Source organism: Nerophis ophidion, linkage group LG28 (genome assembly GCF_033978795.1).
Source record: "Nerophis ophidion isolate RoL-2023_Sa linkage group LG28, RoL_Noph_v1.0, whole genome shotgun sequence".
In the NCBI taxonomy this organism is placed as follows: domain Eukaryota; kingdom Metazoa; phylum Chordata; class Actinopteri; order Syngnathiformes; family Syngnathidae; genus Nerophis; species Nerophis ophidion.
In genome coordinates, this window is record NC_084638.1 from 10,275,428 (window position 1) to 10,301,246 (window position 25,819).

Sequence of the window (25,819 nt, forward strand, 5' to 3'; positions counted from 1 at the left end):
TGTTGTTTCGGACCATGTCTACCATCCCTTTCTGCTTGAAGGGGGCCATTTAACAAACATCGCGATGGGGCTTTAAAAAAGTCAAATAGACGGCGGCTAAAAAGAAGAGGCCCGGGAGGAAAACCAGAATTGTGTTGTACTTAAAATAAAAAACGATACAAGCAGTATATCTACCGCTAGGGCAGTGGGATAACGGCAACAAAATAACAAATCCAAACAGACGTAGACAAAAACAAACAAAACTAGGGCTGTCAAAATGAAGAAGGTAACTAATTTGATGGATTGAAGCCACGCCTCCTGAATTTTTTTCCATAAATTAGCCGTACCGGACGATAAAAATTAGGTACTTACACATTGTTTTTAAAGAGTGTCGATAACAAGGCAGTAAAACGGTCCAAATCAAGCAAAACAGAAGTCATCGCCGTGGACCTAAGCTCTTAAATCAGCAAAAAAATCTCACCAAGTCCACGGTGACGTTTTGGTGAGGTTGCAAAAAACTGAAACGATATAAAAAAAATGCCATTTTAATATTACTACTAATAATAGTAAATTTTAGTTATACGGCACGTTTTTCGGCATTAAAACAAAATAACAAAATCAACTGGATTAACAACAAAGATGAATAAAATTTACATTAATATTTTTTCCATAAATTAATCGCACCGGACTTTTTACCGGAATTAGTTACTTACACGTTGTTTCCAAAACGGTGTCTCTAACAAGGCAGTAAAACGGCCCAAAATCAAGCAAAATAGACATCACACCTGGAACGGTTTGGTAAGTCAGAATTGTTTTAGTTACATTGTAAAACGTACAATTGTTGATTGGAGTGACGAATGAAAAATCGGTACGAGTAGAAACGCTATGGATGGCTAAACGAGGGGACGGCCCTTCTACTTCCGGTTGAAAGCTCGGTCTAAACAGGAGGGCAATACAACACCCGGTGAGCGAACTTGTCCGAAAGATGACGCCACCGCACAAACGATAGCACACCTTTTGTTCCAATCCAAACAAATTTCAACAAAAAATAAATAAATTGGGCTGTCAAAATCAACAAGTTAACTCATGTGATTACCACATTTGCCGGTAATTTTAGAATTACTTTTTTTTTTTTTACATGAATTAGCCGCACCGGACAATAATAATGAGTTACTTATACATTGTTTTCAAAAAGGCGGCAGTAAAACGGCCAAAACAAAGCAAAACAGAAGTCATCGTTATGGACCCACTGGCTCCGGAACTAGCTCTCCAATGAGCTAAACAGACTCAATAAGTCCACGATGAAGTTTTGGTGGGTTTACGAAAAACTGAAACGATACAAAAATTGTAAGTTCATAATACTAAAACTTGTAAATGTGCTATCATACTACCACTAATAATATGATACATTTTACTTATAGGGAACGTTTCTCGCCACTAAAACAAAACAACAAAATCAATTGGATTAACAACAAAGATGGATAAAATTTACAGTGAATAAGCAGTCAGGAATAAGTGTTAGCATTTTAGCAACTTTAGCTTCCTTACGTTACGATAGCACGTACAAACATGCGTGGAAAACACGCCGACAGATATCACACATGGGACGGTTTGGTAAGTCAGAATTGTTTTAGTTGTATTGTAAAACGTACATTTGTTGATTGGAGTGACGAATGAAAAATCCGTACGAGTAGAAGCGTTATGGATGGCTAAAGGACGGAACGGCAGTTCTACTTCCGGTTGAAAGCTCGGTCTAAACAGCGGCCGGTGAGCGAATTCGTCCGAAAGATGATGCCACTGCACAAATAATAGTACAACTTTGTTCAAATCCAAACAAATGTAGACAAAAAAAAAAATTGGGCTGTCAAAGTGAAAAAGTTAACTCATATATAGGCCATATATAAGCCGTATATAAGCCACACCCCCTAAATTTTAGGATGAAAAAATACATTTTCCATATATTAGCCGAAACCGGACGATAAGAATTAGTTACTTACACAATTCATTCCTGCAAGGGAAATCCCCTGAAGAGCAGGGAAACCTGCGAAACAGGCTTGTCGGGATAAAATAGCCTTTGTGTTTTTTCCTGATTAAACTTAATGTTTATATATATTTATATATCTTTGTATAGATATTTATACAATATAGTGTCTTTAAATTGTGAATTTCTACTTAATTAGGGTCATCATTACTATTTGTATTATTATTGTTATTATTATTATTATTTTTTCCCTAGGCCTCAGTCTGTACCCCCTTTCCAGGGGCCCGGACTGATTTTATTTTATTTATTTTTTTATTTTTCATTTTTATTTTATTTATTTTTTATTTTTTATTTTTTTTAATTTATTTTTTTATTTTTATTTTTTATTTTTTTATTTTTAATATTTTTTTTTTATTTTTTTTCTCTCCATTCCCCCACTAGTTTACCTGTATCTCACCTTTTTTGTTAGGGCTGCCGGAAATTGGGGGACCCGTCAGCAATCCTGTTCTGTCTCCCTGTAATGTTTGTCTGATCTTGAATGGGATTGTGCTGAAAATTTTAATTTCCCTTCAGGGATTTAATAGAATATTTCTGATTCTGTTATTATTTTTATTCATGTTTACATTGTTTCTTACTTGGGATTGTGTTTCTCTATACAAACTTAGCGTTCAAGAACCCAATTAAGTACATAAATGGAGGTTCAGTAAGATATTTCAAGCTGTGTCGGACAAAAATGACTTGACCGACTCGCCATAGCCGCAATATCTGCGAAAAAGTCGCTGCCGGTGGATTTTTTTCCAAATGTCATTTTTCACGGCTGTCAGCACCACAAGTCGAAATCTCCGAAAAATGGATATCTCCAAAAACATCCAATCCGTCTAAATGGCAAGACAACACAAGGGACAACTCCCCCCCCCCCCCTGAAAAATGTATGTTTGTGAAGTCAAGCTTTCAAAGAGAATCAGACTTGCTTTACTCCTCTTCAAATATGACTGACTTGGCTCCAATTGTGACTGCTTTCGTGTACGAATGCAGAAAAAAAAAAAGAATAAAATGTTGTGCTTCTTTCAAGCCGAACATGTGTATGGCAACAAGGGGGGGGGGGGGGGGGGGGGGGCTGCGAGGAGGGGGGGGGGGGTACATGCAGGCTGGATTTATAGCAGATATAAAATGTATTATTCATAAATAAAGCTTTTTCTCCTCGTACACTGGTGAGTGGATGAATCAGTGTGTCCGTGCTGGTGGAGGTGGACCTGTGGTTCTGTGATCAACTCCCTCGGCTTTTCTACCCCAGTGGTCACACTCACTGCTCTTAGAGGTCCTCCTCTGTCCTCTTTTCTTCAAAGGACTTGGAGTTGATACTCAGGTACGACCAGACGGGACGCCTGCATATATATATATATATATATATATATATATATATATATATATATATATATATATGTATATATATATATATATATATATGTATATATATAGATACATGTATGTATATATATTTACATATAAACATACATATATACATTCAGTTATATGTGTGTGTATATATATATATATATATATATATATACACACACAGTATGTACATACATATCTACAGATACATATATACATGTATATCTATACATACATACATCCATCCATCCATCCATCATCTTCCGCTTATCCGAGGTCGGGTCGCGGGGGCAGCAGCCTAAGCAGGGAAGCCCAGACTTCCCTATCTCCAGCCACTTCGTCTAGCTCTTCCCGGGGGATCCCGAGGCGTTCCCAGGCCAGCCGGGAGACATAGTCTTTCCAACGTGTCCTGGGTCTTCCCCGTGGCCTCCTACCAGCTGGACGTGCCCTAAACACATCCCTAGGGAGGCGTTCGGGTGGCATCCTGACCAGATGCCCGAACCACCTCATCTGGCTCCTCTCGATGTGGAGGAGCAGCGGCTTTACGTTGAGCTCCTCCCGGATGGCAGAGCTTCTCACCCTATCTCTAAGGGAGAGCCCCGCCACCCGGCGGAGGAAACTCATTTCGGCCGCTTGTACCCGAGATCTTATCCTTTCGGTCATGACCATAGGTGAGGATGGGAACGTAGATCGACCGGTAAATTGAGAGCTTTGCCTTCCGGCTCAGCTCCTTCTTCACCACAACGGATCGATACAACGTCCGCATTACTGAAGACGCCGCACCGATCCGCCTGTCGATCTCACGATCCACTCTTCCCCCACTCGTGAACAAGACTCCTAGGTACTTGAACTCCTCCACTTGGGGCAGGGTCTCCTCCCCAACCCGGAGATGGCACTCCACCCTTTTCCGGGCGAGAACCATGGACTCGGACTTGGAGGTGCTGATTCTCATTCCGGTCGCTTCACACTCGGCTGCGAACCGATCCAGTGAGAGCTGAAGATCCCGGCCAGATGAAGCCATCAGGACTACATCATCTGCAAAAAGCAGAGACCTAATCCCGTGGCCACCAAACCGGAACCCCTCAACGCCTTGACTGCGCCTAGAAATTCTGTCCATAAAAGTTATGAACAGAATCGGTGACAAAGGGCAGCCTTGGCGGAGTCCAACCTTCACTGGAAACGTGTCCGACTTACTGCCAGCAATGCGGACCAAGCTCTGACACTGATCGTACAGGGAGCGGACCGCCACAATAAGACATTCCGATACCCCATACTCTCTGAGCACTCCCCACAGGACTTCCCGAGGGACACGGTCGAATGCCTTCTCCAAGTCCATACATACATACATACATATATAAAATATATACATACATAAATATATATACATACATATGTATATATGTATGTATATATATTTATGTATGTATGTATGTAAATATTTATAAATATATATTATATATATACATAAATACACACGCATTTATATACATATATATTTTTTTACATATACATATTTATGCATATGTATATGTATGTATATATATATATATATATATATATATATATATATATATATATCCATCCATCCATCCATCCATCCATTTTCTACCGCTTATTCCGTTTGGGGTTGTGGGGGGCCCTGGTGCCTATCTCAGCTACAATCTGTTCGAAGGCGGCATACACCCTGGACAATCCTCATTGCAGTGTGTATATATATATATATATATATATATATATATATATATATATGTATATATATATACATATGTATGTATATATATATATATATATATATATATATATATACATATGTATATATATATATATATACACACACACGCATTCATATAAATACTTTAGATATACACGTGTGTATATATATATATATATATATATATATATATATGTTTATATAAAATCTGTCCTGTCCAGCCACTTAAGTAAAGTTTGAGTCGTGTTTAATCAAAGAAAAAACAGTTTTCTTCAAAATATTATCCAAATTTATCGGAGCTGTTGATATATTTTATGGAGGAATCTAGTTCATCATGGAACTGCCACGCAATCTTTAAAAAAAAAACAACAACAAATTATTGATTTTGAATTGAGAATTGTTTTTATCAATTAATCGTTTCTAAATCAAATAGTGACCCCCAAGGGAAGATTCCCAGCCCTTACCACCACCGTCACCTGGTGGCTAAAGTGGATAATGCAACCCCCCAAATTTGTCACGTTTCACGTGTCAGGTAAACCCCCTCATCTTTTGTCGCGTATATTTTAGTGTAGCATACAGTGGTACTTCCACTTTTTTAGTAGGATTTGGTCTTCCAACTTACTTCCAGCATAAAGTAAGTCTCACTTCTAACACTCAACGATAAAACACACCTTGGTAACTCCCTTGTTTTTTAATTAAGTGCAGCTGCAAAATAAATCACCCGAGCGCCAAATAAAGTTGCAGCATATGGTCCAATCAAAGAGAGCCTTATGTTCAATCTCAACAACACCCGTTTTTTTTTCCCCGCATGTTCACGTCAACCCAGCGGTCTCCGAATTGTCGGACAGGTATGGGGGAGGAGCCAACAAACAAAAAGAAGCCTTGAAATATACTTGAAATGAAAACAAAAACAACAACAAAATAATAAAAATACAACCATTATTCTACAACACAAATACAATGTTGACAAACTTCTGTAAAATTCAGTTAAAATCCTAACGACGAATTACCAGTTTTTTACCGTCAAATCTAAGGCCATGTGTTCTAGTATATTACTGTAAATTGAAAAACCATACCACTGTTGTTTTTACGTTAAAATTTTAGTGACTAACTGCTTGTTTTATTACCGTAAAATCTAAGGCCATTTTTACAATACATAACTGTAAGTTTAAAAAACGTACCATTGTTGTTTTTACGTTAAATTTCTTGTAACTTAACTGACTTTTTTTTTTCCCATAAGATTTCTACCATAAATTTTTTTTAACATATTTTTATTTTTTTTACATAAAATCTAAGGCTATTTCTTTTTAACAGTACACTACTGTGAAATAATTAAAAAAAAGACGTACCACTGTTATTTTTATCGTAAAATTTTGCCAATGGAGTTGCAAGTTTGTTTGTTTTTTTACATAAAATTTTTCCCATAAAAATGTTTTAACATATATATTTTTTTTTAACATAAAATCTAAGGCTATTTTGTGCTACAGTACACTACTGTACAATAATAAAAAAAAAAGACGTACCACTGTTATTTTTATCGTGAAATTTTGCCAATGGAGTTGCAAGTTTGTTTGTTTTTTTACATAAAATTTTTCCCATAAAATTAAAAATTTTTTTTTTTTTTTTTTTTACATAAAATCTAAGGCTATTTTGTGCTACAGTACACTACTGTACAATAATTAAAAAAAAAAGACGTACCATTGTTATTTTTATCGTAAAATTTTGCCAATGGAGTGACAAGTTTGTTTGTTTTTTTACATAAAATTTTTCCCTTAAAAATGTTTTAACACATATATATTTTTTTTACATAAAATCTAAGGCTATTTTGTGCTACAGTACACTACTGTACAATAATAAAAAAAAAGACGTACCACTGTTATTTTTATCGTAAAATTTTGCCAATGGAGTTGCAAGTTTGTTTTTTTACATAAAATTTTTCCCATAAAAATGTTTTAACATTTTTTTTTTTTACATAAAATCTAAGGCTATTTTGTGCTACAGTACACTACTGTACAATAATTTTAAAAAAAAGACGTACCCCTGTTATTTTTATCGTAAAATTTTGCCAATGGAGTTGCAAGTTTGTTTGTTTTTTTACATAAAATTTTTCCCATAAAAATGTTTTAACATATATATTTTTTTTTAACATAAAATCTAAGGCTATTTTGTGCTACAGTACACTACTGTACAATAATTTAAAAAAAAGACGTACCACTGTTATTTTTATCGTGAAATTTTGCCAATGGAGTTGCAAGTTTGTTTGTTTTTTTACATAAAATTTTTCCCATAAAATTAAAAATTTTTTTTTTTTTTTTTTTTACATAAAATCTAAGGCTATTTTGTGCTACAGTACACTACTGTACAATAATTAAAAAAAAAAGACGTACCATTGTTATTTTTATCGTAAAATTTTGCCAATGGAGTGACAAGTTTGTTTGTTTTTTTACATAAAATTTTTCCCATAAAAATGTTTTAACATATATATATTTTTTTTACATAAAATCTAAGGCTATTTTGTGCTACAGTACACTACTGTACAATAATAAAAAAAAAGACGTACCACTGTTATTTTTATCGTAAAATTTTGCCAATGGAGTTGCAAGTTTGTTTTTTTACATAAAATTTTTCCCATAAAAATGTTTTAACATTTTTTTTTTTTACATAAAATCTAAGGCTATTTTGTGCTACAGTACACTACTGTACAATAATTTAAAAAAAAAGACGTACCCCTGTTATTTTTATCGTAAAATTTTGCCAATGGAGTTGCAAGTTTGTTTTTTTTTACATAAAATTTAGGGTATTTTTTTTTCTTACAATGCATTACTAGGAATTTAAAAAAACCAAAACAGTACCAGTTATTTTTTTACCGCTAACATTTTTGGTGATTGAGCTGCTACTTTTTCGCTTTAAAAAGCTACATTTGTTGTTTTTTTCAGTGCATCACTGTCAATGAAAAATAGGAGAAAAAAAAAAGTGATGATTTTACGGTAAATTTTAGGGGATGAGCTGCCATGTTTTTACTGTAAAATATGTTTTTTTTTACCCAGTGTAGCCTTGCATCCATGATTTTGCTGCTTGAAAAAAGTCCACATTAATGTGTAATAAATTTGGTAGTCGCCCTTTAGCGGGCCGAACAAAATAAAACGGCGGCCCCGATTTGGCCCGCAGGCCCCCCTTCCGTAAAAACGTATTATACTTCTTACTGCGCCAATTGGCGACGGCAGCGTTTATTCCGACTAAACATCCACCCAGAACCTTCCGTCCGTGCTGATCTGCAATGCTGCTCGAGGTATTGGTCATACTTGGGCAGATTTTAAGAGCGTCATATAATTTAACTGGACAGCATCTCACCGCCGAGATAATGAACACTGGGCCGGAAACCGCGAGTTGGCGAAAAATATGTGAGCAAATAATGTTGGGTAGTGACGCTACGTTTACTCCGCCGAGGTACTTAAAGGGGAACTGCAATTTTCCGCCGATCATTCCCAATACTTATGTAAGACAAGCATACATATGTTTTTTTTCCCATTAGTTTATGCATTCTAAAGCATCAATAAACAATAGCAAAAGTCAGCTAACAATGAAGCTAAGTGCTTAAAAAAAAAAGTTTTATAGATGCTGTATCTGTAATGTAGTAGCCGAGACATTCGAAATAACATGTCCTATCTACGTATTTAACTAATTTTAAACAATTTAGTTCAAACATGAATCACTACGTTCGTTATTCCCTCCAAAAACAACACTACCAATTACCTGAGACGAACAAAGACTACTTTGGGACCAATTACGATCCAGAACTGTACATTTTTGAGCCCGAGTATAAGGAGGATGATCTATAGAATGTACAATATTAAGGACAAAAAATTATTTATTTTACTTTGGAATAAGGCCGTGATTTAACAATGTGTGTAAACACACATTCTCACGGTTGTTTTAGTGCAGCTGCCATTTAAAAAAAAAATAATGACTCGGTAGTTTTTTTCACTGATAATTTTCTTTTCCTCAAGTAATTATTTTGATGACAACTTTTTACTTTTAGTTGAGCCACATTACGCTAAAGCAGTTCTTATCAATTATAAGAACTGCAGCATAGCTCGGTTGGTAGAGCGGCCGTGCCAGCAACTTGAGGGTCGCAGGTTCGATTCCCGCTTCCGTCCTCCTAGTCACTGCCGTTGTGTCCTCGGGCAAGACGCTTTACCCACCTGCTCCCAGTGCCACCCACACTGGTTTAAATGTAACTTAGGTATTGGGTTTCACTATGTAAAGCGCTTTGAGTCATTAGAGAAAAGCGCTATATAAATATAATTCACATAGTCTGTTATTCCGCCCTTAGGAAGAAGAAAATATATATACACATATACATATATATATATATATATATACACATCTGTGTTGGCCCTGCGATGAGGTGGCGACTTGTCCAGGGTGTACCCCGCCTTCCGCCCGATTGTAGCTGAGATAGGCGCCAGCGCCCCCCGCGACCCCAAAAGGGAATAAGCGGTAGAAAATGGATGGAATATATACACATACACACATACACACACATACATACATACATACATACATATATATATATATATATAAATATATATATATATATATATATATGTGCAAAACAAGCTTGTAGGGATTATATAGCTTCTGTATTTTTTCCTGACCTATGAAGCTTGTTTTTAGAAGAAAAAAAAAACAAGATAGAAGGAAACAAGTCCCCATGAAGAGATATTTGACCTTTTCAGAAAGACTTTATTGCTACCAATCTCATGGCTGTAAAACTCAAATAGAAAAACTGAACTCATTTTCCATCCAGAAATCAATATATTTGGTTTCGGACATTTCAACATCCATTATAATTTTAGATGACAACTCTGCAAACACAACTTTTCTTATTTATCAGCACAATATTGGAGTTTGGTCATTTTTTAAAGACATTTTACATGTAATGTATTGATCCCATTGGGGAAGAATGGAGTGCAGTACTGTCAACAACCAGCAGAGGCAGTAGATTGAGTCTGAAGAACAAAGTGGCGTTTTCATCCAGTCATGGCTCTGGAAGTTGTTACACAACATTTTAAAGTACACACAGAGGGATACTTTGCTTGGAAATCATTAGCCTTTAGTTTCTTAACATCAACATTTATACAAAAAAGAAAAAAATATACATTTGTGTGTGTTTATATATGTATTTATATATGTATGTTTGTATATATAGGCATGTATATGTGTATGAATGCATGAATTTATTTACATATATATGTATATATATATATATATATTTAGGGTATACATTTAATTTTTCAACAGAAGTGTAGATAGAACATGTGAAAAGGGAAAGTAAGCAGATATTAACAGTAAATAAACAAGTAGATTAATAATACATTTTCTACCACTTGTCCTTAATAATGTGTACAACATAATAGGTGTATAAATGACACAAAATGTTGCAATTTAGACTAATTAGGAGTCGTAGTTTGTTTGTTTACTACTAAAAGACAAGTTGTCTAGTATGTTCACTATTTTATTTAAGGACTAAATTGCAATAATAAACATATTTTTCATGTACCCCAAGATGTAATTTGTTAAGATAAAGACAATATTAACATTTTTTGTGCCCCCTTTTGTTTAGAAAAGAGCTGAAAAATACCGAAAAGTATCGAGATATTGGTATTGGGACAACACTATTATTTATATATATATATATATATATATATATATATATATATATATATATATATATATATATATATATATATATATCCATCCATCCATCCATCCATCCATTTTCTACCGCTTATTCCCTTTTGGGGTCGCGGGGGGCGCTGGTGCCTATCTCAGCTACAATCGGGCGGAAGAATGTGTACACCCTGGACAAGTCGCCACCTCATCGCAGATATATACACACACATATATATATTTATATATATATACACATATACACACACACACACATATATATATTTATATATATATACACATATACACACACACACACACACATATATATATATATGTATGTACATAAAGACAAATACAAGTCCGTATATATATATACACACACACTAATATATATATATATACATATATATATGTGTATATATATGTATATATATGTACATATATGCGTACATAAATTCTTGCATTCATATTCATATATGTATATATGCATATATTGTGTTTATGTACATATATATATATATATATATATATATATATATATATATATATATATAGATATATATATATAGCCAAAAATATACATTTTCCACAAGAACACCTGTGAAGTGAAAACCCTTTCAAGTGACTCCCTCTTAAAGTCCATGGAGAGAATCCCAAGAGTGTTCAAGGCAGTCATCACAGCAAAGGGTGGCTATTTTGAAGAAACTCCAATATAAAACATGTTTATTTATTTATTTATTATTATTTCACCTTTTTATTTTTTTATTTTTTAAGAACACAACCCCACGTGTGTGCGTTCCTAGTGTGGCCCCTCAATGGAAAAAGTTAGGACACCCCCCTACTATATCGGCATCGACTAACATCCCGTGGTGTCAAATTAAACGTCGGTTGCTGATGTTCGACACCCTTTTATTACATGGACGCTCAATTATAAGAGAGGAAGGGGGGAGGAAGAGACAGACACGCGCACGTGCGCGCGCACTGGCAGAGCGAGCGGGAGAGAGAGAGAGAGAGAGAGAGAGAGAGAGAGAGAGAGAGAGTCTCCGTGCGTCGGACTCGGCTCGCCAGAGGAGCCGCAGACTAGAGACCATCGCCGCCAAGACGTCCGTCCTCTCAGGTAGGTCTTCTCGCCATTTTGTCTGCTTCAAGCTGATACGGGTGCAGCAGACACACTTTGATATTTTTATTTTAGGGGGGGATCTGTGTGCTGCTTTCATCACGGACACGCGTTTAAATTGCACTGTTTTTTGTTTTTTTTTTTAACAGTTTTAACCGGAATGAATGCGCATGCGGTGCGTATTGGACGCGCGGTCTGGCACTTTGTTTATTTTTATTATTATTTTTTTTGTATTAATCACATTCACCAGAGTGGTATCGAAATGCGGATTTGGAACCGAAGCCACGATCCACCTGTCACTTTCTTGGGTCAGTTTTTTTTTTTTTTTTTACGCCTCCGGCGCGCGTCCACGCTTCGAGACACATTCCCCTCTACCAGACCCGGGGGGCAAATATTTCTAACCCCCCCTTCCCCCCAACCCCCCCATCTCGCCTCTAATGAGCCCCGTCAATTGCATCCATTTGTTCCGCGACCCACGACTAAAAGTACTTGGCCTCTGCGTGCGCAATCTTGTGTTTTTTTTTTTTTTTTTGCGCGTCCCAGCAGGCTACTAATGTTTGTGTTCGCGCGTCTTCCATTGAGCCTCCGGGAAATACATTTGCTTGAATTTATGAGCTGCTTTCGCAGGTTTTTTTTTTATCGATTATTACCCCGCGCGCCTTGTACTAGGTTTTTGTGAGGGTCCGGATCGGTTTATATGGGTTTTCTGGAGGCTACTGTGCCGGGTTTTTGATACTGTCATGAAAATGTGCGTGGAAATAATGTTGAGGGTCTGTATTGACGAGGAGAGATTAGGTATAGTTGGTACGGTTGTATTTTTTTTTTTGCGTCATTCTTGTGAGAATCCTGCGTGCCGCTGAAATGTGTTATGAGGTGGCAACTATCCATGAGTGGCTCCAATGGGCTCAAACAACCACCAGGTGGCCTCTGTGAGCAGATAATACTGTATTGTTTAATATTCCGACTTATCGGGTCGGTCATGCACTCTCAGGCCGACTGCGTTTCCGGGTGTTGTTGATAAACGGTTTTCGCTTTGCATGGTACAGTTTTAATTTGCATTTACAGATTTAGCAACAAACTGTAGTTACTGACAGTGTTTTTCTGAAGTGTTCCTGGGCCCATGTGGTGATATCCTTCACACACTTTTTGACGCAATATCGCCTGGAGGATCCAAAGTCACGGGCATTCGATGTTACGTACAGTAATTCTCCAGATTATCCTGAACCGTTACATGATATTGACGAGAAGAGTTTAGGTATAGTTAGTACGGTTGTATTTTTTTTGCGTTATTCTTGTGAGAATCCTGCGTGCAGCTGAAATGTGTTATGGGTTGGCGACTATCCATGAGTGTCTGCAATGGGCTCAAACAACCACCAGGTGGCCTCTGTGAGTGGATAATACTGTATCGTCTCTTAATATTCAGACTTATCGAGTCGGTCATGCACTCTCAGGCCGACTGCGTTTCCGGGTGTTGTTGATAAACGGTTTTCGCTTTGCATAGTAAAGTTTTAACTTGCATTTACAGATTTAGCAAAAAACTGTAGTTACTGACAGTGTTATTCTGAAGTGTTCCTGAGCCCATGTGGTGATATCCTTCACACACTTTTTGACGCAGTATCGCCTGGAGGATCCAAAGTCACGGGCATTCAATGTTAAGTGCAGTGATTCCTCCAGATTCTCTGCACCTTTTCATGATATTGACGAGGAGAGTTTAGGTATAGTTGGTCCGGTTGTATTTTTTTTGCGTCATTCTTGTGAGAATCCTGCGTGCAGCTGAAATGTGTTATGAGTTGGCGACTATCCAGGAGTGGCTGCAATGGGCTCAAACAACCACCAGGTGGCCTCTGTGAGCAGATAATACTGTATCGTCTCTTAATATTCGGAATTATCGGGTCGGTCATGCACTCTCAGGCCGACTGCGTTTCCGGGTGTTGTTGATAAACAGCTTTCGCTTTGCATAGTACAGTTTTAACTTGCATTTACAGATTTACCAACAAACTGTAGTTACTGACAGTGGTTTTCTGAAGTGTTCCTGGGCCCATGTGGTGATATCTTTTACACACTTTTTGACGCAGTATCGCCACGGGCAGTCGATGTTACGTTCAGTGATTCCTCCTGATTCTCTGCACCTTTTCATGATATTGACGTGGAGAGTTTAGATATAATTGGTATGGTTGTATTTTTTTTGCCTCATTATTGTGAGAATCCTGCGTGCGACTGAAGTGTTATGGGTTAGGAACTATCCAGGATTGGCCGCAATGTTCTCAAACAAACACCAGGTGGCCTCTGTGAGCTTATTATACTTAATCAGCTCTTAATATTCGGACTTATCAGGTCGGTTGTGCACACTCGGGGCCCGGGGAAGCCGGCGGCGTCTCCGGGTGTTGTTGATAAATGGCTTTCGCTTTTCAAAGTAGAGTTTTAACTTGCATTTACAGATGTTTTCTAAAGTGTTCCTGGGCATATGTGGTGATATCCTTTACACACTGATGTCGCTTTTAGGGGAGCCAAGGTCACGGGCATTTAATGTTACGCGCAGTAATTTTTCCGGAATCTCCGCCCCTTTTCATGATATTGACGAAGAGAGATCAGGTACAGCGGGTACGGTTGTATTTTTTTTTTTGCCTCATTCTTGTGAGAATCCTGCATGCGACTTAAGTGTTATGGGTTGGGGACTATCCAGGAGTGGCTGCAATGTGCTCAAACAACCACTAGGTGGCCTTTGTGAGCAGAAAATACTGTATCGTCTCTTAATATTCGGACTTATCGGGTCGGTCGTGCACACTTGGGCCCGGGGAAGCTGTCGGCGTCTCCGGGTGTTGTTGATTAATAGCTTTCGCTTTTCAAAGTGGAGTTTGCATTTGCATTAACAGATTTAGCGACAGACTTTGGTTACTGAGAGTGTTTTTCTGAAGAGTTCCAAGGCATATGTGGTGATATCCTTTACACACTGATGTTGCTCTTTGGGGATCCAAACTCACGGGCATTCAATGTTACGTGCAGTGATTTCTCCAGATTCCATGCACTTTTTCATGATATTGACGAGGAGAGATTAGGTACAGTAGGTATGGTTGTATTTTTTTTGCCTCATACTTGTGAGAATCCTGCGTGCGACTGAAGTGTTATGAGTTGGGGACTATCCAGGAGTGGCTTAAATGTGCTCAAACAACCACCAGGTGGCCTCTGTAAGCAGCTAACACTGTTTCTAAAACACATATAAACGCTTGTTGAGCTAGGGCCCAGCGAAGCCGGCGTCGTTTCCGGGTGTTGTTGATAAACGGCTTTCACTTTGCGTAGTGTAGAGTTGATCAAAATTAATATCGACAGATTGGGAAAATAATCACATATTTTTTTAACATTTTCATGACTGAGACCCCTGAGACCCCGAAAAATTCATATATTGTATTGGTTTTGAAAATGAAAAATATCAAAATGGCCTCGGCATGCTTGGTTTTTTCAGCCTGTGACCCTCAGGGGAAACGTTTGGACAGCCCTGGTTTACATGCTCAAAAGAAAACCCAATTATTGCACTAAACTACTCGAAACCAGCTTTCTAAAACGCAGCAGGTGGTGTTTCCGGGTGTTGTTGATAAATGGCTTATACTTTGCATAGTGGAGGTTTTAACTTGAATTTACGGATGATGACTCAAAAACCAGCTTTGTAAAACATACATATAAATGCCTGCTGAGCTCGGGCCCAGCGAAGCCGGCGGCGTTTCCGGGTGTTGTTGATAATATCGACAGATCGGGAAAAAAATCACATATTCTTTAACATAGCCCTAAAGGTTAAAAACAAATCTCTCAATGTAAAACTTTGGACAGCCCTGGTTTACATGGTTCTAAATAAAACCACATCATTGCATGACTCGAAACCAGCTTTCTTTAGCGCATATAAACGCCTGTTTGGCTTTTGGAAATGGGATTAACACACCTCCATAATGCGATGGAAGCCAGTGAGCTGTGTACACGCCAGTCTCAGTCGGGGACCGAGGCTCGGATTACGCCGGAGAGGGAGCCCGTTTATACCCACAATCCTACAAATTACAAAATACCAAAACTGCAATAAGTCACTTTTAACGCCAATGGGAATCAGGCAAAAAAAATAAGACCTGTTTTGTTAGTGACAAATCAATAACGAACAGTGGAAGATCAACTTGAAATTTTCTTCTGCGACTCATTTAATTAAAAAAATCTAACTTTGTTAATTATATTTTATTTAGTGACATAAGAAAACGGCCTTATAAAAACATTCCACTGTGTAAATCGCAGTCAAAAATATTATTATTATGATTTATTTTTTAACACACACAATTTAGGCTTTGGCCAGACTGATTAGAAAACAAAAATAAACTACGAACTGCATAAGAAGGCGCTCATAAATAACTGACGGAAAAAAAATTAAATAAGTCATGTTGTGCTGAAATAAATTAACTAAATTAATAATGAATATATTTAACTAATCTGTCAATAAAAAAATGAAAGTGCAAGAGAAAATGCAGATTAGTCATATTTTTTTGCGCTTAAAAAGGCCTCTGGTTGTAGCTCAGCGCGCTTTTCTTTGTTAGAAAAACAAAGAAAAGAGACAATTGGATGGGAAAAGAGTAAACCTGTCCCTGGTCGCCAATGAGGATGATTTAATAATAATTATTAATAATAATAATAATAATAATAATAATAATAATTAAAGCTGCAAGCAGCGATGGACGGGACTGACTTTTGCTGGTGTTTCCTGCCTTTACCCATTCAACATATCTTTACCTGCACATTACCTACCTTCCCTGCATCCTGGGGTCACACTGGTGCTTCTTTCTGTCACCCATACATACTGGTGCTTCCTGCCATCACCCAGACAACATATCTTTACCTGCACATTACCTACCTTCTCTGTATCCTGGAGTCAAACTGGTGCCTCCTTCTTTCACCCAGTCAACATATCTTTACCTGAACAGTACCTACCTTCTCTTGTGCTATCGGAACGCATTTTTGTATTTTGCAAGATTTATGGACGATACATCCCTGTCTTACCTGCACATTGCTTCCGGAGTTTCCGTCTGCATCCTGGGAGAACAACCCGCGCGCTAAAATCCAACCCCATCCCTACGTACGAGTATCTAACTTCGGAACAACGCTATGTCCGTTTTTGGCAAACATCCACACAACAAGGAGCGTTTCTTCGGGTTCATGAAGAGAATCGATTCTAGTTAATGTGCTAAGCTTCACCATAGCTCTTGTGCTATCGGAACACATTTTTGTATTTTGCAAGATTTACGTACGATAAATCCTTGTCTTACCTGCACCTTGCTTCCGGAATTTCCGTCAGCATCCTGGGAGAACGATCCGCGGGGTAAAATGCGACCCCATTCCTACGCACGTGTATCTAACATTGGAACAACGCTTCGTCCGTTTTCGGCAGACATCAACACGACAAAGAGCGTTTCTTCGGGTTCATGAAGAGAATCGATTCTAGTTAACGTGCTAAGCTTCGCCATAGCTCCCGTGCTATCGGAAAGCTTTTCTGTATTTTTGTATTTTGCAAGATTTACGTACGATAAATCCTTGTCTTACCTGCACCTTGCTTCCGGAATTTCCGTCAGCATCCTGGGAGAACGATCCGCGGGGTAAAATGCAACCCCATCCCTACGTACGAGTATCTAACATCGGAAGAGCGTTACGTCCGTTTTCGGCAAACAACACGACAAGGGGCGTTTCTTCGGGTTCATGAAGAGAATCGATTCTAGTTAATGTGCTAAGCTTCGCCATAGCTCCCGTGCTATCGGAAAGCTTTTCGGTATTTTTGTATTTTGCAAGATTCCCGGACAATAAGTCCCTGTCTTACCTGCACCTTGCCTCCGGAGTTTCCGTCTGCATCCTGGGAGAACAAACCGCGCGGTAAAATGCGACCCCATACCTACGCACGTGTATCTAACATTGGAACAACGCTTCGTCCGTTTTTCCGCAAACATCAACACGACAAAGAGCGTTTCTTCGGGTTCTGGAAGAGAATCGATTCAAGTTAATGTCCTAAGCTTCGTCATAGCTACCGTGCTATCAGAACGCTTTTCTGTATTTTTGTATTTTGCAAGATTTCCGGACAATGAATCTTTGTCTCACCTGCACTTTGCCTCCGGAGTTTCCGTCTGGGAGAACGACCCGCGCGGTGAAATGCGACCCCATCCCTACGTATGAGTATCTAACATCGGAAGAGTGCTACGTCCGTTTTCGGCAAACAACACGACAAAGCGCGTTTCTACGGGTTCATAAAGACAATCGATTCTAGTTAACGTGCTAAGCTTTGCCATAGCTCCCGTGCTATCGGAAAGCTTTTCGGTATTTTTGTATTTTGCAAGATTCCCGGACAATAAATCCCTGTCTTACCTGCACCTTGTCTCCGGAGTTTCCGTCTGCATCCTGGGAGAACAACTCGCGCGGTGAAATGCGACCCCATCCCTACGTACGAGTATCTAACATCCGAACAACGTTAAGTCCGTTTTTGGCAAACATCCACACGACAAGGGGCGTTTCTTCGGGTTCTTGAAGATTATCGATTCTAGTTAATGTCCTAAGCGTCGTCATAGCTACCGTGCTATCAGAACGCTTTTCTGTATTTTTGTATTTTGCAAGATTCCCGGACACTAAATCCCTGTCTTACCTGCACCTTGCCTCCGGAGTTTCCGTCTGCATCCTGGGAGAACAACCCGCGCGGTAAAATGCGACCCCACCCCTACGTACGAGTATCTAACATCAGAAAAGCGCTACGTCCGTTTTCGGCAAACAACACGACAAAGAGCGTTTCTTCGGGTTCATGAAGAGAATCGATTCTAGTTAACGTGCTAAGCTTCGTCATAGCTCCCGTGCTATCGGAAAGCTTTTCTGTATTTTTGTATTTTGCAAGATTACCGGACAATAAATCCCTGTCTTACCGGAACCTTGCCTCAGGAGTTTCCGTCTGGGAGAACGACCCGCGCGGTAAAATACGACCCCATCCCTACGTACGAGTATCTAACATCGGAAGAGCGCTACGTCCGTTTTCGGCAAACAACACGACAAAGTGCGTTTCTTCGGGTTCATAAAGACAATCGATTCTGGTTAACATGCTAAGCTTCGCCGTAGCTCCCGTGCTATCGGAAAGCTTTTCGGTATTTTTGTATTTTGCAAGATTACCAGACAATAAATCCCTGTCTTGCCTGCACCTTGCCTCCGGAGTTTCCGTCTGCATCCTGGGAGAATAACCCGCGCGGTAAAATGCGACCCCGTCCCTACGTACGAGTATCTAACATCCGAACAACGTTACGTCCGTTTTCGGCAGACATCAACACGACAAAGAGTGTTTCTTCGGGTTCTGGAAGAGAATCGATTCAAGTAAATGTCCTAAGCTTCGTCATAGCTACCGTGCTATCGGAACACATTTTTGTATTTTGCAAGATTTACGGACGATAAATCCCTGTCTTACCTGCACCTTGCTTCCGGAGTTTCCGTCTGCATCCTGGGAGAACGATCCGCGGGGTGAAATGCGAGCCCATCCCTACGTACGAGTATCTAACTTCGGAACAACACTATGTCCGTTTTTGGCAAACATCCAGACAACAAGGAGCGTTTCTTCGGGTTCATGAAGAGAATCGATTTTAGTTAACGTGCTAAGCTTCACCATAGCTCCCGTGCTATCGGAACACATTTTTGAATCTTGCAAGATTTAAGGACGATAAATCCTTGTCTTACCTGCACCGTGCTTCCGGAGTTTCCATCTGCATCCTGGGAGAACAATCCGCGGGGTAAAATGCGACCTCATCCCTACGTATGAGTATCTAACATCGGAATAACGTTACGTCCGTTTTCCGCAGACATCAACACGACAAAGAGCGTTTCTTCGGGTTCTTGAAGAGAATCGATTCTAGTTAATGTGCTAAGCTTCGTCATAGCTACCGTGCTATCGGAAAGCTTTTCGGTATTTTTGTATTTTGCAAGATTCCCGGACAATAAATCCCTGTCTTACCTGCACCTTGCCTCCGGAGTTTCCGTCTGCATCCTGGGAGAACAACCCGCGCGGTAAAATGCAACCCCATCCCTACGTACGAGTACCTAACATCGGAACAACGTTACGTCCGTTTTCGGCACACATCATCACGACAAAGAGCGTTTCTTCGGGTTCATGAAGAGAATCGTGAGGATGTGCTCCAGAAAAGTTACTTCCACTAAAGTCCTGTTCCCTCGTTTGTAATGTTTTGCCCGGATTGCAGAAATACTTTCCAAAGACTGGTCCAAGACACGAGCAGACGCTTTGGTGATGAAAGCATCCTTCATGAAATGTTCCATGCTGATCACTATCTGGTGTCGGGGAAGAAACTCTTCCGATCATGGCAGAGACACACAGGGAATGAGGCAAACGATCAGCGATGCCTCAGCATCCCTTTGATTCCCTCCTAATGAGAGCGGGAGAACCCCCAAGTTGAGAGCCCACGGGGGCTTTTTTTTCTCACCAGACCGATTGCGTGGCCGTGGACGGACGCGCACCATTCATTAGCTGACAAGGCGGTGAAACGAATCAGACAGCGCCGCCTCCCAGGAACCAGGAAACAAACCCTCAGTGCTCGAGACATGAATGAATACTCCCCAGGGGTCCAGGGAGAACACAATGGCAGAATTCCCTTCCCGGCTCCAGGAAACAAGGAGTCATAACGCCCTCTTAGATCGTGTTGATTCCCGAAGTCTATCCGGTGTGTGAAAGGGAGGGGGGAGATAAGGCTGGTGACTCGCCAAATCTGCGCTATATCATCGCCAATTACTGACTCCGGGCGTGTGACTGATGAGCCATTTTTCACCCGTGCGCGGTTGCTCGATTAAAATTCACATGGATGACGAGTGCCACGCTTCCTCCGTGCCCCTTTTTGATGGTGATCAATCGCGTGGGGGGTGTGAAGACTCACGGTTGCTGACGTTTCCTTGTAAAGGTTGGGGATTCATCAAAGGGTGCCGTAGGAAGCATCTCCAAGGAAAGCGAGGCTCCGGCGCCCTTTATGTTTCCCTTTGTAGGCCCCGTGACGCAACGCTCCGACCGGATTGAGGTTAGAGCGGGACGCGGCGGCCTCGTCGTGACTGGTCTCGAGACACGGGGGGCGTGACGGGAGGAAGGGAGGGATGGCAGACGGTCATTTAGAGGCCATGTGGAGGACATTCGGATGGTGTGTCACGGTCTGGTTACTTTCAGGCTGTTTACTCACACGAGCAGGGTGGTGCATCCGAGCCCGCTTTGGAAGAGTCATACTGTGGGTTTCCATCCAGAAAGCTAAGGACCATGGGGCTGGACTCCTCCATTCGCTATTGCAGTGGTTCGATCGAACTCCAGGGGTTCGGTGAGTCGGCCTTAAGGGGTTCGGCGGAGGTCAAAACACACCCGACTCATCGTGTAAATACAAACTTCTCCCTTTTGGCGTATTACGGGTACGGCAACAGCTGACTGATTTGCAGGTGTGTAATTTGTGGTGAGTTTATCCATTGTGTTGCTTTTGTTGTTTGAACAAGGTGATGTTCATAGAATATGTTCCCCTAGTCCATCCATCCATTTCCTACCGCTTATTCCCCTTAGGGGTCGCGCGGGGGTGCGCTGGTGCCTATCTCAGCTACAATTGTTCCCCTGGTGTCCAAATTATTTTAAATTTGACATGATTTATGGCCTGGATTATGGTTTTGTTAGTTTTTGGACTCTTTTAGTTCCTGTTTGCGTTCCCTTGTTTTGTTTGGTTACCATGTCGACTTAGGATCATTCTGTCATGACGGAGGGGTCGCGGCTTACTGCGAGGTTTGTTCTCCCGGGATGCAAACAGACTTTTCCGGCTTGCAGGTAGGAACATATTTATTAACTCGATAAATCTTGGCAAGGCATGGGGTAAAAAAATAAATACAAAACTGTGGCATGAAACAAAGAAACATAAACTATGGCGTCGAACAAACACGAAAGTGTGGCAAGAAGTAAATAAGACTTACGTGGACTCGAGCAACATGAACCGTGGTATCGCATGAAAACAAGCAATGACGCCAGGCCGACTGACTGGCAAAGACAGGCTTAAATAAGCGTCTTGGTTAGAAACGGGTGAAAATCAGAATTGGGCATGGTAACCAAACAAAAAAGGGAGCGCAAACAGGAACTAAAAGAGTGCGAAAATAACAAAAACATAATCCAGACCACAGGTCATGACAAAATTAAGTCTTTGTTACTTAGAATATGTTCCCTACACTAAAGTTTTACCAAAAACATTGAACTTTGTTTTAACTAATGAAGGGTTCGGTGAATGCGTATATAAAACTGGTGGGGTTCGGTACATCCAACCAGGTTAGGAACCACTGATCTATTGGTCCTACTTTGTGTAATCCGAACAACCAGTAGACGTTTGATTCTGACCTATTTGGTTTTTCAGGGTTACAGGAGCGCTCTGCTGCTTTCAAGGACCTTCTCCAAAGAAGCTAGTCGACGATAATCTATAGGCAGAGATGGGCAGTAACGAGCTACATATAGTGAAGCTGTGTAGCTTCTTGGTCGGTCTTACACCCTAACCCTTAGATCCCAAAAACTCGAGACACCCGAATATCACTCATTTATTTTGTATTTGCCAAATGTTTTTCTCTAAACGGGTTTATTTTGTGATTGATATTGCATAAGATTTAAGCAAAACCTTCCTGCTGACAGTCGGAGTCTGTATTTTGCTTATCCTCCCCCCTCCACCCCCCGGGCCCCGGCTCCTTCTTTCTCTTCTCACATTCTGAAGGCAAGTACAAAGATCTGGAAGCTTTTATTCATCCCTCTTTCTCTCTCTCTCTCTCAGTCGTTCTTCCTTTTGTTAGCAGCGTAACTCTGCCTGGGATTATTATATCAAGGTAAAGTCAAAGTACCAATGACTGCCACACACAAACTAAGGTGTGGTGAAATTTGTCCTCTGCATTTGACCCATCCCCTTGATCACCCAAGGGAGGGTAATCTCGACAACTCCAGTTAGACACAATACATGATTATAAAAAAAAATGCAAATGTATTGACGCTGGTGATATCGCCTTGTCTCTTCTCTGTCTGCGAAACACGGCGGGGTTCGGTCTTGCCAGTCAGCAGGCCGTTCCTCGACACAAACACTGATACCAGACTGGCTTGCCATCTTTTGGATTGCCAGCTTTAAAATACCACTTTAGCACAATTGATAACAACTATAGCAACGGCCCTTAAGCATAAAAGTTGTGGGATAATATATGTATAATTATGCTAACACTGTCTTTCAGTCAAAGACAGAAACATCCTGACCAGTCCTGTTAAGTCCTGCTCCAAGACTACGGCAGTAAAACCAAGAGACTTAAACTCTTTCTGTGACCAGTAAATCCTCCGGAAAACAGCATTTTAGCCCCCCCCCCGAGCCATGTGGATCATGCGGGTGTTGTTGCCTTCAGGGTGCCATTTTGCCCGTCCTATGTGTAAAACAAATCACTTCTCTAAATCATTCGTCCTCTCTGCACTCTTAGATACTTCAGAGGGTTCTTCTTATTCGTTTTATTTTTAGATGTATTGGACTATCTATCAATTGTCCCCTGAGGTATCAATAATGTAGTTTAAAATTTAAATTGTAGTTTGAAAATGTTAAAAAATTGAAAAAATATTTAGTTTTTTCCCTTCATCTTGCAACAATCCGAGGGTGCTTAGTTTTAAGAATTTAGAGTTGAATAATGCTGTTTTTCAGAATAAAACCCTTACCGTAAATTCCGGACTATCTGCCGCTTTAAGACCGAGCGGCTAATTTATGGATTTTTTTTCCCCTGATCACAGCCAAAATAAAAATAGTAAAAAAAATCTTATCAACTGCAGTTGCCCCCCCTGTGTTCATCTTCCAGCCGTCCATAGCGTCCCTACTCACATGAATTCTTCATTCAACACGCCAAGCAACGTTGGTAAGATTTACAATACAACTAAAACTATTCATACTTACTAAACCGTCCTATGTGTGATGCATATTTGTACTTGTTATCGTAATGTATTTACGTCTTTAGCATTAGCAAACATGCTAACCCTTACGACGACCTGCTTTTTTTGGATCGTTTCGGTTGCACAAATACCTCGGTAAATTCCCGGATTTATTGAGTCTGTTTAGCTGATTGGAGAGCTAGCTTCCGCAGCTAGTGGGTCCATGACGACGACTTCTGTTTTGTTTGATCAGCCGTTTTACTGCCCTGTTACAGGCACTGTTTGGAAACAATTAGGGTGTGTAAATAAACATTCACATAATCTTTCTGTGTGAATAACTCATTTCACAACGTATACATCTGCGGCTAATTAGGGAAATATTTTTTTCTTTTAAAATGTTGTATATCCTGGTGCACTCTATAGTCCGCGAAATACGGTATTTTTATCTTAAAAGTCCTGCTAATTTCTAGATATAAAAATCGTACTTCAGTTTGCTTGTGAACTAACTGCATGGACTCGTTTTTAGTATTGTCTTCCTACAAACTAGTCATGTTATCGTAGATTCTTTCTGATATGCGTTGTTTTGCGAGGACCGATCGTGGATATGCGAGTGTTCTGAGTCACGAGCTGGTAGGTTGAGGTACCACTGGTACAGGGCTGTGGAACATGGTTACATTGAGGGCCGCTTGTAACCGTGTATAATTTTTGAATATAATTATGTAAATCACAAAATGGAGAGGACTTAAAGGGGTGCCTTGAGGAACGCCTCAGCTACGTAAACGCCACGTTTTGACCCAAGTGTTTAAAAAGTGTTTACAGTTGGCCTAGTTCCTTTATATCAGTGGTCCCCGAACATTGGGCTCGATTGGTACCGGGCCACAAAATATTTTTTTATTAATTTTTAAAATTACATTTTTTTTAAAATGTTTTAATTTTTTTACATTTTTAAAAAATTATTTTTTATTTTCTTAATTTTTTTATTTATTAAATCATTATAAAAAACACAAGATACACTTACAATTAGAGCACTAACCCCAAAAACCTCCCAATTTTCATGACAAAAAAAAAAGAAAAAAGAAAGCCCCCCCTACCCCCCACTGGGCCGCGGGACAAATTATCAAGCGTTGACCGGTCCGAAGCTACAAAAAGGTTGGGGACCACTGATTTATATGACAGGAGAACTCTGTTTTTTTTCATGGGGATTGTTGGTCTCCCAAGTTTTGAATTGAATTTGGGGGCTGGTCGGGGATCATCCTGAACCCCCAGTTGAGAAACCCTGTACAGGAAGTCCGCGCACAAAATATCCGTGATTTGGATCGGCGGGTGGGTGGGGTGGGGGGGGGGGGGTTGGTGGGGAATTGAGCTGCGCGGTGGACTCTGGTGATAAAAGTACAGCATCTCTCTTCACTGGAGGGATGGCACTATTGAGAAAGACAGCGGGACGCTCAGGGCGGAATGCGCGTGTCCTGGTGTGAGTGTGTGTGCGTGTGCATGTGTGTGTGTGTCCGCCGTGTATTTACAGTTCCATCCAACCGGGCTGGAAACGAATGGGCCAGAAAGTCAGACAGTCACAGAACTAGAAAGCGTAGGTCTCAAGAAGGTGTGAACTACATGAATGTGTGTGTGTGTGTGTGTGTGTGTGTGTGTTTGCGTGTGTGTGTGTGTCCGCCATGTATTTACAGTTCCATCCCACCGTTTTGGAAACGAATGGGCCAGAAAGTCAGACAGTCACAGAACTAGAAAGCGTAGGTCCCCAGAAGGTTTGAACTACATGAATGTGTATGTGTGTGTGTGTTTGTGTGTGTGTGTTTGCGTGTGTGTGCGTGTTTGCGTGTGTGTTTGTGTGTGTCCGCCATGTATTTACAGTTCCATCCCACCGTTTTGGAAACGAATGGGCCAGAAAGTCAGACAGTCACAGAACTAGAAAGCGGAGGTCCCCAGAAGGTGTGAACTACATGAATGTGTATGTGTGTGTGTGTGTGTTTGCGTGTGTGTGCGTGTTTGCGTGTGTGTGTGTGTGTGTGCGTG

The 25,819-nt window shown here is 40.2% G+C and overlaps 1 protein-coding gene and 1 long non-coding RNA gene across 2 annotated transcripts in view; one reads left to right on the forward strand and one right to left on the reverse strand.

Moving 5' to 3' along the window:
* The window catches only part of LOC133545694 (uncharacterized), a 422,860-nt gene that overhangs the window by 75,035 nt on the left and 322,006 nt on the right, over positions 1-25,819 (reverse strand). The gene's annotated exons all lie outside the window — the stretch shown is intronic.
* LOC133545692 (uncharacterized) overlaps positions 11,775-25,819 on the forward strand; it is a 422,945-nt gene continuing 408,900 nt past the window's right edge. Inside the window, exon 1 of the mRNA XM_061891502.1 lies at positions 11,775-11,859. The gene's annotated coding sequence lies outside the window, so the exon portion shown is untranslated. The remainder of the gene's footprint in view (positions 11,860-25,819) is intronic.